The sequence below is a fragment of the Anas acuta genome, chromosome 14, assembly GCF_963932015.1.
Source record: "Anas acuta chromosome 14, bAnaAcu1.1, whole genome shotgun sequence".
In the NCBI taxonomy this organism is placed as follows: Eukaryota; Metazoa; Chordata; class Aves; order Anseriformes; family Anatidae; genus Anas; species Anas acuta.
In genome coordinates this window covers 13,275,300-13,288,614 of record NC_088992.1, presented here as the reverse complement: position 1 = coordinate 13,288,614, position 13,315 = coordinate 13,275,300, and the positions used below count along the sequence as shown (strand labels likewise).

Genomic DNA, 13,315 nt, shown 5'->3' with positions numbered 1-13,315 from the left:
CAGCGGCTCCGGGAACCGGGGGGGACCCGAGGGTGTGCGTGGGTGATCCCCTTGTGGCTTCTCAGGATTTGAAGCGGGGTTGTAAAAAGGATGGGGAGTGACTGCGCGCGGTCTGGCGTTGATAGGGTGAGGGGGAATGGCTTGAAATTAAAAGAGTTTAAAAAGAGGTTTGGGTTAGGGGTCAGGAGGAAATTCTTCCCTCAGAGGGTGGTGAGGCGCTGGCACGGGATGCCCAAAGGGCTGTGTTTGCCCCATCCCTGGAGGGTCAGGGCCAGGTTGATCCTGGGCTGCCCGATCCAGTGGGGGCAATCCCTGCCCGTGCTGGGGCTGGCACCGGGTGATCTTTGGGGCCGCTTCCAACCCCAACCCTTCCACGACTGATTCCTGATCCAGAGCAGCCTGCAGCAGCAGCTGAGAGGCCCCTGAGCCAGCCATGGTTTAGCCAAGGAGATGCTGCGTACTGCCAAGCCCTTCTACAGCAAAACCATAGTGTCAGGTGTGACCAGAAACTCAGGTAATCCTGAAATCGGTGATGTGATTAAGTATAAATGTTCATAAGTGGGAAATGGGTACGTATTTGAAGCACTGGTGGATAGAAATGTGTTAAAAACACATTACACTTGGGTCATGCGTGAGCCTGCCCCCGCCTCTTTCACAGGCAGCCCGGTTCCATGCCTGTTGCTGGTGGGCTCCTGCCCGCTGCTTGCTGTCTGCCTCCGGGTTTGCTTCGACTGCCTTGCAGCAGGAGATGGCAGAGTTCCCAACCAGCAGCGTGGCACGCCTGTGTGAGAAATAGATATGCTTCATATTCTCTTTACCCTAGTGGTTTCCTTCAGAAGTATGAATATTGCTGCCCCTGTGCTCATTCCAGCTGAACTGTGTACTTTAATGTTTATTTCTTAGTTCCATAGGCACAGAAATTCTTGGTGATTCTGGCAATTTGTCTCTTTTTCCAGAGTATGGTTTTCCCGTTGCTGGTAATTCTTGTTATGAACTCATAGCTCTTGTTCAGTGTAATCCCTGCTATATGCGTGGCCGGCTGCAAGCTCCGAGCGGGGCTTTTCAGCAGATGCAGAATTGTTCTCTCTTCCATCAGCCTAGGAGCCTGCTCTAACTACCAAATTTCTTTTGCCTTTCCATAGCTTTTTTATTTTTATTTTTATTTTTATTTTAATTTTTATTTTTATTTTTATTTTTATTTTTATTTTTATTTTTATTTTTATTTTTATTTGTAGTGTCATATATGGGACACACCCTTTATCCTTTTCACCCCAGATTTGTCCTTATACCTTAATTACCAGGTCATTTAGTTGTCTGTTTTGGTAAATGTATCTATGTGAAGCAAAGGATGTTATGATTGTTTCATGTTAGCACACTGGTATCTCCTTGGCTACTAAGTTTGTCTGGGGATGAAGACTGCATGCACGATAGAAGTATCGGCACTTTCAGTCTATAATCTTGCCTTAATTTTCCCTCTCATCAAGGTGGTATCAGTAATTAATGCCCCCAGAAAATTCAGCTGTCTTTGTTGGTATCGTTTCATCCAAGATCTCCCAGCTAATCACGGCATTATCGTTGCTGTTAGTCCTCGTTTTCTTTCAAGTCCCCAGCTGTTTGGTGCGCGATACTCTGTCTTTTCTGCAACTGGCGAGTCAATAGCAGAGCTAATCTGTTTTGATTCATATCATGAGGATGCCACAGGAGCTGGAACAACTTCAGTTGTGCGGTTGCTGCGCATTTATTGCTTTTACTCTGGAGAAGGCAAATAGCTGAATGAAGAGGAGATGAGAGGGAAGCTCTGAGAGATGAGGAAGGGGCCTGTGCAGAGCGAGAATAAAGCGGAGATAGCAAGGGGCAGAGCACGTGGAGCAAGGAGCAGAGATGTGGGGTAAGGTGGCTAAAGGAGTGTGTGTGGAAGATAAGTGAGAGGAGCTGTGCAGGCAGGTCGGTGTGTCCCACGTGAGGGCAGCTCCCTGCTTCTTTTCAGGTCAGCTCCTTTGCGTCCTTGCAGCTGGCAGTGAGAGAGTGGAAAGGACAGGGAGAATGACGAGGTGATAAGCCATGAGGAATTGCTGCAGGTGCCAGAGCGCCTTGCTGCAGCTTGCCTGATAGCTGGTGGTGGGATTTTGTTCCCTGCTCCCAAGGGTGCTGAGGAAACCAGCTGATGTCATTGCAGGGCCGCTTCGGGAGGTCGTGGTGATCGGGGAGAGGTTTCTGATGATTAAAAAAGGGCAAACTTCATACATGTGTTCAGGAAAGGTGGGAAGAAGCATTGGGCAGTTATAAAACAGGCAATGTAACCTCGCTCTCTGGATGGTGATGGCACGCCTTCTGGAAACTGTCAGCATGCGGAGGAGAGGAAGGTGATTGCGGACAGCCAGCGTGGGTTTGACAAGGGCAAACCGTGCCTATCCGGCCCGATTGCCATCTGTGATGAGACAGGCTCAGCGAACAAGGGGAGAGCTGTGGGTGTTGTTTACCTTGACTTTAGCAAGGCCTTTGACATTGTCTCCCATAGCATCATCGTATCAAATTGGTGAGGTATGGACTGGATAAATGGACTACAAATCGGATGGAAAATTGCCTGAATTGCTGAGCTCCGATGATGGAGATCAGTGGGCTAGCACACAGAGTGTACCTGAAGAGGCTGGGAGAACTGGGTTTGTTATCACATAATAATTTTGAGAAAATACTTTGCTCTTTAAGGAATATATTTATGTTGGTGCAAGGAGGAAAACATACAGGTTGGAGAAGGCAATTTAACCTCCTTGAATTTCAATGTTTGTTTTTATCACCAGTTCTCAGGCCTTACAAAAGCCTTGGAATTGAACCCACTCTTTTTTATTCATTGGTTTAAATGTTCATTAATGGCAGTCCCCTATTAAAGTCCGGGCAAAACCCACTTATCTGCAAGTTCTTCATAATGTCTTTGAGGCACTTGCTCCTGAAACTTTATTTCCTGGGTGCTGGAACTGTTTCCTCCCATCTCTTCTAAGTTAGGAATTTATTTCATCTGTGTTTTCTTTTTCTGCATCTTGAGCAAAGTAACTCGGTGGAACATGTAAGCTTTGATGCACTGTTTTTCTCTAGCTGGAAATTTATGGTTTTTAAAAAAAATCATGCAACTTTGACCAAGTATACTTGAAATGCTGTAATTACAGATGATCTAGTTTCACAGCTCACAGACAGAGAAAATGTGTTTGTTTTACTTTATTAGATTTCTTATAATATGTTCATACAAAAACAAATGTGCGTATACACACTCCGTCAATACTGCCAACTGCAATTTATTAAGGTTTATAAATTTATTCCACTAGGTCACTTTATTGTTAAGCAGACATTGAATGCAGAATCAATGCTAAAGACGGGGAGGCTAAATTTCAAAGTAAACAATCTCATCTTTCTGTTAATAGGTTTATAAGAGACATTTTTGAGGAAATCATAATTAATCACAGACCTCGAACCTGGACTGTATTTCTCTTAATGCAGTTGCATTTTTCTAATATGAAAATAAGGGAGAGGAAGTGTCTGGGCATAAGCAGGAGCTTGCACCGCTGCTCCGCTCCTCCCTGGGAGCTGCGAAGCCCCTCAGTCAGTCACCGTAATCCAGAGCTGAAACGCGGGGAACGCGTTTTGGGGATATATCTCGTTGCTTTGTGATGAACTCGGAGGCCCTGGGAGAATCTCTTGGTGTTGACAGCCCCTGACAGTAAATGTCACATGAATTCGGAGGGAGCTCAGAGCCTTCTGGTGACTGCTATGAGAAGAGACATCATGACAGAAAGCCTGATTGATGAGCAATGCCACGAGTAGAGGGAGCGCTGTGTGGTGATTGCCTATAATTGAATGGTCCGTGGAAGTTATTTCTGGGTTCCCTTTGAACGGTGACATGCACTCCAGAAGTGTTTTCACATGGGAGACCTACAGATTTTAACCCTTGTACTCAGCAATTCCCTGTTAACGCTGCATTAACAGACTTTAAAACTTAATGGGCTGTTTTCACTTCAGGTCCAACGCGGAGCCATATCATAATAATTAAACAAGCGTCGACAACCAGCGATGGTCAGCCATGCAATTACCTTTAGAAATGTTTCATTGTCAGCTTTCGCCTCCTCCTCTCAGCGCTCTCTCCTCGTGGCTCAGCTCTGTGATCTGACAGCACGGAGACGTTGATTATCAAGGTTCTCCCTGATTCTGATGATGTGCTCCTGTGACACAGACTTGTCGCAGCCGTGTTAAGCACAGCAGTGATGCTTGTGGCATTAAATGGGAATGTGAGACGTTGTAGCCCCCTCACCCAGCAAAGCATCTGCTCTCGCTGACCAATTAAATTGGCTTCTCTCTCATTAAAACCCTTGTGCAGACTCTGGTATGTCACAGATCTTTAAAATCTCCATTACGATTTCCACTTTCTTCTGGGTATTTTTAGCTTATACTTGAAGAAATGATTATTGTCTCTTGCACTTAAACATATCAATTTTGGCTCCACAGACATCTCCTCTGGGCCATATTGAAAGACCTGAGCTGACTTGAACTGCTGAATCCGTAGGGAGGATTTCAACACAGCTCTAAGTGCTGGGACATTGGAGCCGTGCAAGAAGGAAGAGGGAGAGAAATTCAAGCCCTCCCCCCCCTTCCCTTTGGTAAGCCAGGAGCACATCCCTTACAGATTTACTTGGTTGTGCCAATTTAATGTGATTTCTTCTGAGGGCCAGGAACCACTCAAGGAAGGCTGACAGGTTTTATCAACAGAATGGAAACTGAAGTGATAAGGTGAGAGTTATTGACCTGATAACTAACAAACAGAAAACTTCAGTGTCCCTCAAGCTAAATATTGCACTCAGCAGGTAACTAAAAGATGGCAACAGCTGTGGTCTTGTCACTGAGCGAGAGTATGTTTTCGTGTAGAGGAGCAGGAGGTGAACTGTGAAAACAAACACATTCAGTTTGCTACAGACTATTTCCCTCTATTACTTTTAATGAGAGCTAAACTCCAAAATGCACATTGGGACAATAATATTTGAGATAGTAGGAACTCTTTGTACAGCTCCTAAATTCTAGGCACCAGGTTGCAATTAAAATGATTGCTTTCGTATTATTAATAGCTCACCAGTAGTTTAAGGCTGTTAGCAGGTTGGAGACCAATTGGTACTATTCACTGCACAACTGACTGAAAAGCAGCGCTGTCCTTGAAGGAGCTAAGCTAACAACCTGAACCCACAATGCTCAAACGAGTTTGAAAAATGAGAGAAGTGTAAAAAGGTGAAAGGAGCCGTGTTAAAATGCATCGCTGTGGAGGCAACCTGGCTGAGTTGCCAGAGTCAGTTAAATGTTAGTAAATGCTGCCTAAGTATTCTGTGGTGGTTTTTTGTTGTTGGGTGCTTTTTTTTAAAAAAAAAATATCTAAAATTATAATGTGGGGAGGGCAGATGGGAAAGGAAGCGGAGGCCTCTAATGAGTGATGACTTAAAAGTAACGGGCACAAAAAGTACTGCAAGTACAGCAGTCTTTTGTTCCTCCTTTTCTCCCCATATGGTTTTTCCTGAAATCACGCTGGGATTGTCTAAAATCTGTTCCTGAAGCCTAGCTGTCGCAATTCTCACGCATGCCTTGAAATTCTCGTGTGACAGAATATGAAGGCTTCAGTGGCTGAACAAAAAGGCAGGTGACAGAGTTCTTGTACAATGTCCATTTCCCCGTTCAGGCACCTGGACTGCTCACTACAATTGGAAAAGACAAGTGGCTAGTCATTGCTTTCTGTTCAGCCTCTGCATGCTAACTTTGTTTTTCACATGGAAGCAGTTTTGTACTTCTTATCATGTTTGTCATTCTGCCGTGTATCTTTTCTTTTTCCGTTACAGGCTTCTTTTTTCTTTTTTTTTTTTCTTTTTTTTTTTTTTTTTTTTGAGGTGAGGGTACCAGAACTGCACTTGATAATCAAGAGGCAGATGCACCAGGAATTCGTACAGTGACATAGTCATACTTTCCTTTCAAAAGAAGTCTGAACTTCTGAGTTTTTTGACTGCTATTGAGCAGTGAGGTGATGTATTCATAGAACTAGCTATTATAACTTCAAGATGCGTTTCCTAAATTGTGCAAACTGGTTCACAACTCCATACTCTATGTGGAAAGTTAGTGTTGCTTTTCTCAGATAGCCAGATTGTAGTTGTCATCACTGAAATTTATCTTCCATTTTATTGTGAGGCTGCTTAGTGTCATGATGTCTTTAAATGTCTTTCTTTTTTTTTTTTTTTTTTTTTTAGTAATTATTATCCTAACGAATTCCATTTTTATCAGAAATCTTCATTTCACCACTCCACTGTCTTTCCAGATCATTTCTGAATAAACCATAGCCTTAATGCATATCCCTGTGAGACTCCACTGATGGTCTTCTTCCACTGAGAAAACTCATCCTTTAGTCTAATCTTTGATTCTTATATCTAATGAGTTATTTATCTCTGTGAGGTCCTTCCTTGCCTGTAGTCCACAGCTGTTTAGTTTATTTAAGAGCCTTTGATGAGAGATCACCTTAAATGTCTGAAGTTTATGGAAGCTTGGGGTGAATTGGAAATACAGGGAAAATTTCTTAGCTTGATCTCTGTTATTCGTCTGTTTTTTGATGCCTTCAAAGAATTCCAGCAGATGTAGGAGGCTCAGATTCCTTTTTGCAAAAGCCATGTTTACTTAATGTGTTAAATTTATTCATGTATACACTAATTCTGTTCTTTACTAGAGCTCTCACCAATATGACCAGTATGGACATTAGACTTAGTGTTCTGTGGTTTCTTGAATCGCCGATGGATTTATTTTTAAAAACTCATTTCTTACTAGTTACCTTCCAGTCCTTTGATAATCGCAGCAATTTTCACGGAAAGGTTACATACTATAGGTATTAGCTCAGATGATTCATATTTAACATTCTGTAAAAATCTTATATGAATATCATCTGCTTCCAGTGATACGCTGTTATTTGTGTTGTCTGGTTTGTGGGCTACCCTTAACAATGTTTTAAAATCAAGAAAAGCCTTCTATGAATTTCATATGAACAAGATGCAGGTCTCTGAGTTCCTCAGGATTCTCCAGGTGAATAGAGATTTAAAAAAAAAAAAAGGTTTTGGATTTTTTGTTATGACATTATCTTTCCTAAGTGCTTCCTTCATATCTATATAGCCCACTGGCTCTTGTAAGTGTCTTGCTCTTGATGTTTTCAAGGAGGATTTATTACAATTTTTTTATTTCTTCAGCAAACTGTTTCTAAACTCTTTTTTTCAGTCTGTGTTATTGTGCTTTTACCTTTAGTCTGCCAGAATTTATGTTCTTTTTAGTTTTCCTTTTTCAGACACAACTTCAGCTTTTTGCAGGGTACCTTTTAACTTCCAACAGCCTCCCTGATCCTGCTGTTTTATGATGCTAGCTTTTTGTTTTTCCTCTCAAGTCTTTTTTGACAGGCTATATGCATTTGCTTTGAGCCTCCAATATAGAATCCTAAAATAGTCTACCTGCCATCTGAAAACATTTTACCTTTCTGGCTGCCACCCTGAGCATTTTTTTATTATTATTTTTAGTTTTTACTAATTTCCTAATTTTTTTGAATTCCCCTTCTCTGCAATCAACCACAACCTCTGCATTTGCCAACATTTATTTATTTATTTTTTCTCCAGAGTATGCAGTCAAGAAAGAGATGAAAGGATTAAGTGCCTTGACCTAGCCCGGTGTCTGGGAAGGATGGAAAGATCAGCCACTCCAATTTCACCATTAACTGTGAAGAGGTGAAGAAGTGGCTTGCTGGGGTTGGAAGCTGCAAGAATTCATAGAATCATAGAATGAATCGTAGAATGGCTTGGGTTGGAAGGGACCTTAAAGATCATCTAACTGCAACCCCCCTGCCATGGGCAGGGATGCCAACCATTATATCAGGTTGGCCAAGACCCCATCCAGCCTGGCCTTCAGCACCTCCAGGGATGAGGCATCCACAGCTTCTCTTGGCAACCTGTACCAGTGCCTCACCACCCTCTGAGTGAAGAATTTCCTCCTAACATCTAGTCTAAATCTCCCCTCTTTTAGTTTAAGACCGTTCCGCCTTGTCCTATCATTATCTACCCGAGTTAAAGAGTCCTTCTCCATCTTTTTATAAGACCCTTTTGAGTATGGAAAGGCTGCAAGGAGGTCACCCTGGAGCCTTCTCCAGGCTGAACATCCCCAGCCTTTCTTCCTAGGAGAGGTGCTCCAGCCTCTGATCAACTTTGTAGTGAGCCTCTGGGCTCACTCAAACAGGTCCACATCTTTCTTGTGCTCCTGCTCTGGAACATCAGCTTCCTTCTCCCACCTACAACAATTAAAAATCCAGGGAACTGGATAAAAGGCCATCTGGGCTGATTTGTTACGACATCACTGAAGTAACACACTAACTAGCTGGAGTGTTCTGGAGTGGAGGCTGCTTCCACTATGCTGGTGAGAACCAGAGTAAAGTAGCAGGGAGTGACGCAGACGATGTCCAATTCTCCCATGAACTGACATAGGTGTGCCAGGAAGTCTGGAAGGACAGTGTGTGAACACAAATAGTCCTTCACTGGGATAATGTCAGAGAAGCAAGGGCTTGGCTTACGTCATGACTTGGGTTTGCAGATAACAAAATCCTGGATAAGGCCCGACAGCGAAAGGAGGAAGACTGCAGGTGGCAGAGGCTGGTTTGCTAGCTGATTCTTTTTGGGTCTCTCCAATTGCACCTCGCAGCGAGCAGTAGCTGCTTACTAACAGCTCCGAAGCTGCTCTGGAACTGGCGGGGGACAAGCAGTCTCTGCCAAGCAGGTGCCGCACTTCAGCATGTGACTAAAGCTTGCTTACCAGTGAAAAGCATTTGCTTGGAGGTTGAAAGGCACCACCACTCAGCTGCTGCGAAATACATTTAAAGCCAGGGTGAACCAAACAACACCAGTTACAGTGCCACTGCTGACTAGCATTGACTGCTTAGCAACAGGGAGAGTGATATGGATACAGATGAATTGACTGTTTTCTGAGCAAGCTGGGTAGGAGCAGAAGTAATTAGCTGCTAGCTGATGAAAAGGCATGCTTAATTATTAGTATAATTATAGATATAATAGACCAGGAATTATTCAGTAAAAGTTGGAAAACCAATACATTACAAAGAAGGTAATCAGAATGGAAGAGAAAATGACAGCAGTGTGAATTCTTGAGAAGATGTAAAAAATTAAGATGATAAACCTGGAATCTTTTGAATTTCCACCCTCTAATATATCAACTCAGTTCTACAATGGTGTAAGGATATATAGAGCTGGCAAGGCGTGTGGCTTGCATCATATCTGTCTTTATGTACTGTTGTTTTAACTGATTGTATGCCACTGAAGTTGAGCTATATTTTCATAAATTTCAGAACCTGCACAATTTTGTGAGGGTCTTTGTTCTCCTGCCAGCAATATTATAGCACAGCCATTTAATTTGGTCAGTCCTGTGGGATGCTGAGCTATAGCTGGTTCTGATCAATATTGGTAATTGATTATAATTTTGATAAGGCAGCAATGCTTTCCCTTGGCATCTGAAGTAAGTAATTGCTCCTAAGAAGCAGTCATGTCAGTCAGCTGCCCTGCCTGTTTTCTGTGCAGTGGCAGAGACATTACTAATACATTCTTGAAATAGGATGTGTAATCACTGAAATGGATAATCTGGATAAAATTTCAAATACATATCTTCTGCTGTCAGAATGTAGATGTTGCTGGTTCTGTTCTTGTACTGGGGAGCAGGCCAGATACTCATGGCAGCAGCCGTGGTCTGGTGTCTTCTATAAGAATCTGGAACTGAGAGGCATGAGATTATGACAATGTTAGAAAAAAATTGCATATGCTATAGATGACGGTGGAATGGGAAACTGTCAGCAGCTGCTCTAATCTGGACTCTTGGAGACTGTAAGTAGTGGTGCCAAATGCTTATAAACCCTTTTACCCACTGCACTGGTTAGAAAGGAAAATTAAGATACAAAGATTTTATTGAACTACTATTTGAGGACTAATTATTAAAATGGCTTTTGATTAATGAGTTGCAAGTCCAGCTGGTTTGACAAATAGCATTTTGATAAGGAATTTGTAAGACGGATAGTCTTAAGATGGTAAGTTGAAGGTATAATGCCGTAACCTTAATGATGATGTTAATGCAGAAATGATGTAAATGTGCATGAGCAATTACTGTATCACTAGGGTACATCAGGACAAATTGAGTACAGACAAACTCTAATCAGCATCAGCTGAGTGCAGAATCATTGAAGAATGAAGCTGGAAGACATCTCAGCAGATCACTTAGTCTGTCTCCTTCCACATCAGAATCAGATCTGCTTACAACATTCTCGGCATATGAAGAACTGTTGTTTATCTTCCATTTTGTGGCAGACTTTGTCTGCTACAGGACTGTTACTGCATCTATCCTGACTCTGTCCTGACTTAATCAGGACTGTTATTGCCTCTCTCCTCAGTCTTCTCTCTTCTGAGCACCTCCTGTTCTCGGTCTTTTGATTCAGGTCATGTTTTCCAGACCTCTAACCTTTGTTGTTATTCTTGCTGCTTGGCCTGTCAACCTTTTTTGAGGAGCAGTACCCAAGACTGGACATGCCTCTGCACTGAGGCGTTACTAATATTGAGCACAGGAAAAGAAACTGCAAGATGTCTTGCAGGTAATTCTTCTGTTAATATATCCGTGCAGTGTTTTCTCTTTGCTCAAGAGAATGACCCCTGTTCAGATTGTGATCTATCAGAACCTTCAGGGTTTTTTTTTTTTTTTTTTTTTCAGACTGCTTTCTGCCCATCTGATGTCTGTCTTGTATTTGTGCACTGTACTTCTGCCTAAGTTAAAAAGCTACGCTTATTACAATTGAGATGACTCCTATTTTTATAGACAACTTGTCCAAGTTGTCAAAAGTTTTTAATACTTCTGTCCCCCATGTGTTTGTAGCCAGTCTTCACAGATTTAATCTTGGCAGATTTAATAAACACACAGTCCATTTCCTCATCCAGGCTATCAATAAAATATTGAATGGAACTGATGAACAGCTGAGTAGCCATTCAATTCGTACTTTAAATTTCACAGTGAACCATTGGAAGCTGCTCTGAGTGTGGATTCCAACCAGATTTGTCCTCAACCTGGGCATTCTTGTACTTGCATTTCATGTTGGATGAAGTTAGAAGCCTCAGTAGCATTGAGGTATGTGGTATCTGCTGCTTCTTCCCTATCTGCAAGATCTTACCCTTCAGAGAGGGAAATTAGACAGAATCTGCTTGATTTCTTCACAAGGAGCTCATGTCGACAAGTACTCATCTCCTTCTTAGTTTCCATGTGCTTAGAAATCATTCAGATTGTTCTTGTGTTTTTCTTTTCCTAGAAATTAAATCTCATGGTATCTTAGTTACTCTGTTTGACTTGCAGAATATAACTGCTAGTGGTTCAAGCTGCTTGAAATGTAAGAATTTTGAGGACAGTTGTGACGGCAATTATACAGACTTCTCACCAGTAGAAACCCTGTGCTAAATATGAAATTCCTGTGCTAAAGCACAGAGACACAAAAGGTTCTTGAGAGAATGGTGAAAGGAGTGTTTTAATAACAAAAAAAAATAATTTGGAGAAATTATGGTGCAAATTCAGTTTAACTTGAAAAAGAAATTTCAGATTAGCTTGAGAGTATTCTGAACAGTTTGAAATACAAGTCTGAACAGTCTTGTAGAAATAAGATCAGGGTCATGCAAAAGAAGTTGGGAAACCTTAAATTTAGGCTCTGCTAAATTCTTTGCGTATATCAGATTGGTAGTGAACATCTAAGAAAATAGGAATAGAGATTAGACTAAATTTCATAACCTTTTAACCCAGAAAGCCTGGATCTCTTCAGTAAAGTGTTTTCTGAACTCTAATATATGCTCAGTGTTGACACGGGTTTATTCGCAGAAGAGGATGACCTTTGCACAGCTCAATGATAAGAGCGTGTGTGATGAGTTTTAGTATCTTCTGTTCAATGCACCTACCTGACTGTAGGTTTGATCTGACCAAAACAAGGTATTAGACTTTGTCCCAAAGCACTTCTGCTGGAGTGTTTGATACTGTGCACACAGGAAGTGTATACACATTTACATGAACGCTCCAGTATATCAGTCAAACAAGAAATGTGCATTGCATTGGTATGAACCCTTTGCTGGATTTCAGAAACTTATGTTGCTTGCATTTAGTATTCTAAGGTCAAAAAACATACCCCAGCAAACTCGTAATTGTTCATTAACAAGTGTTATATCATGGTTGTGCCTTGAAATGTTTGGAATATGTAACTGCTGGCAGAGGAGGGAAATCTGAAGTGTCATTCGAGTCCCAGAATATAGGCAGATGCATTCCATTTCAGAGACAGGAATTTTGAAGTGTGTGGGGGACCTGCTATGACTCTATCCTTTTTCGTCCCTTTTTTCACCATCTTTAGCAGTATAGATTCCCATCTAGTTCCCATTTTTTTTTAAGCTTGAGAAGCTGCAGAAGTACTTTAGAAATCACTGGCATGTGAAAATTGTTCTTGCGTTCTGGCATCCTTTGGTTTTGTGTGTGCCCTCCACAGGCAGGTACTCAGTGTGAGGCTGGAAATGTTCCTGGTGATGAAGCCGAGACACACGGGAATTTACTGAGGGCAGGGGTGAAAAGTGAATCAGTATGGATTTTGTAACAGAGAGGTGAGTCATTTTTTTAATAGTGAGGACTTCTGCATATTACCTCTAGGTGAGTTCTATTACAAGGCAGCTGTTAACATATTGCTGTGAATTGGCTTGGAAAAAAATTAAAATTGCAAAAGTACACAAATTTTAAATAGACAGAAATAATCATGACAATAAAAATGGTTGAAAGAACAGAGCTACAGCAACAAGGTATCATTTCTTAAATAAATGGGTAGCTAGGAAAGGGTGTAGGGAGACATGCTGCTTGGAGATCACAGAGGCACCTAGGCTTGACAGTTTCTATGACTGCATGAAACTGAGAAACACAGCCAAACCCCCGCTCTCTCCTAGCGTATTATACTGCACAGCAATCAGGTTTAGTAACACATTGCTGAGAGAGACTCCCACTATTTAGTATTCATTATAGATGGCATTTTTCAGATTGCAGCGCAGCAGTGTAAACAAGTGGTGCTGGAGGAAGAGTGGAGAACAGCATTTCTCCAAGTTCTGATTTATTTATTGTCGCTATTCACTGAGCTACACAAACTCGTGGCACCACCAGTTTTGGGAAAGGAAAGTCACTCTCACACCACCAGCATTTTCCAACACTCTTGCAGGAGACCCAACAC

General features: G+C 41.9%; 1 long non-coding RNA gene across 3 annotated transcripts in view; it reads left to right on the top strand.

Annotated features, from left to right (window-relative positions):
- The first annotated feature begins 86 nt into the window (after positions 1-86).
- LOC137864003 (uncharacterized) overlaps positions 87-13,315 on the top strand; it is a 47,943-nt gene continuing 34,714 nt past the window's right edge. For 2 of the 3 annotated variants that reach the window (XR_011101260.1, XR_011101259.1), the window contains exons 1-2: positions 87-4,643; positions 11,092-11,205. This is a non-coding gene — a long non-coding RNA (uncharacterized lncRNA). The remainder of the gene's footprint in view (positions 4,644-11,091; positions 11,206-13,315) is intronic. The other variant, XR_011101261.1, reaches the window with a different exon arrangement.